The sequence below is a fragment of the Gymnoscopelus microlampas genome (assembly GCF_963454915.1).
Source record: "Gymnoscopelus microlampas genome assembly, chromosome: 2".
Taxonomy (NCBI): domain Eukaryota; kingdom Metazoa; phylum Chordata; class Actinopteri; order Myctophiformes; family Myctophidae; genus Gymnoscopelus; species Gymnoscopelus microlampas.
In genome coordinates, this window is record NC_139939.1 from 46,658,897 (window position 1) to 46,660,778 (window position 1,882).

Below are 1,882 nucleotides of genomic sequence, written 5' to 3' on the forward strand. Positions count from 1 at the left end.
TTGGTCGAGCGTGTGGCTGTCAAGAGAGACAGGCAGGGAGGGGATGTGAGGGAGAGGAAGGGGAGAGCGGGACCAGAGCTTCTCCTTCAGTGGGAGAGGAAAGGGCAGAGAGGAGGGGGAGCTTGGGGGGATTGAGAGAGAGAGAGAGAGCGAGAGAGCTAAGAATGAACTGTGCTCTGCAAGATAACCCACCCCTCTCCTTATAGCAGCAGAGAGGGAGCTGGACAGCGAGCGCCCCTCCAACCCCTCCCACCCCTCCCACCCAGCCGGCACGTCGCGCACGTTGCCATGGCACACAGGGCTTGGCCCAGTCACATGGTGATGTAATGAACGCTCTCCCCGCTGCATCACGGCCAGCAGCATCCTCCTCCTGCTCAGCTGGAGACAGAGGAGTGACTGAGGGACAATATGATAGAGATCTCTCAAATCACTTAAGCTGTCAAGTATATAGAGGAAATTGTCTTTAAGACAGTGATGCAGACGTTTATTGATGAATCGCAGTGTTCTATGATACACACTGCTGACACATGCTATAGAGGGTCAGTCAAACCTCACATAAGAGTGCACACAGCAAAATGAGTCATGTTTAACCGAGACTGTACAAATTGACCTTAGGTCCAGGAACAGTGTAATAATAATAATAAAACTTTATTTATATAGCATCTTTCAAAATTGTGTTACAAAGTGCTTTTGTGTTTTTGTGTGCTCATGAGGCATGCTTCACAAAACAAGAAGCAACAAGAGACATTTCAACAATCAACATGATAGACTGAAATTAATAAGAGTTAGCGGCACTGAAAGCTAATCTATAAAAGTGTGTTTTCAGCAGGGATTTAAAGGAGGAGACCGATTCAGCAAACCTGATCTCCAAGGGCAGTGCATTCCAAAGTGTTGGAGCTCTGGTACTGAAAGACAGATCTCCTTTGGTCTTTAAACTGCAAACTTGGCTTTCTAGTAGTGCTTTAGCTGAGGATCTCAGGCAGCGTGTTGGCACATGACATGGGGGAGAGCAGATCAGATATGTAAGGCGGAGCAAGACCCCTCCTATAGCCTTGAATATCGTGAGCAAGATTCTAAAGTCAATTCTAAAGGGGATTGGGAGCCAGTGTAGAGAAGCTAAAATGGATATGATGTGGTAGAATTTTTTTGGACCCAGTTAAAAGGCGAGCCGCAGCATTCTGCACTAATTGAAGACGATGAATAGATTCTTTTGTGAGGCAGGTATAAAGACAGTGTAGTGTAGTGCACTCTGTGCTGGCAGTAGGCCTGTATCAAGACTCCACACTGTGCTGTTCAGCACAGTGTGTGGAGTCTTGGGATCCTTACTTGGAATCATTTGAGATCAAAAGACACAGATATATTATATATTGTTTTAATTTACCATATAATAAATTAAATTGATTGGTTCGATCAACTGTTGCACCCCCAAAATTCAAGCTACTTGTGTGGTGATTTTTTGCTTCATGAAGGCTCGGCATAGAGCCTCGCTTTGCATTCAGTTTACATATGAAGTTTACACTTCATATCAGAAGAATAAACCCCAGACATTAGCAATTCTTTTTAATATATTACTTTATATTACAATTTCTTCAGCGGCACTCTTAATTTAGTGTTTTGTATGTGCGTGGCACTTTTAACCGACAGTCTCTAGTGTTTTGGCTCTCGTGTTACAGCAGGACTTCCAGCTGCTGTTCAGCAAGGGTCAGTAGTATCATGATGTCACTTTTGTATTAAATGATGCCTGTTTTGGTGTCCTTAGAGCAGTGGTTCAAACGTTTTAATTTGAAGGACCCCATAACTGTCAGAGTTACAGACCTGTAAAGGTCCATTAATTGAAACCCCCTCAAGGAAACCAGAGAGCCACTGGGATGTGTATAGAATT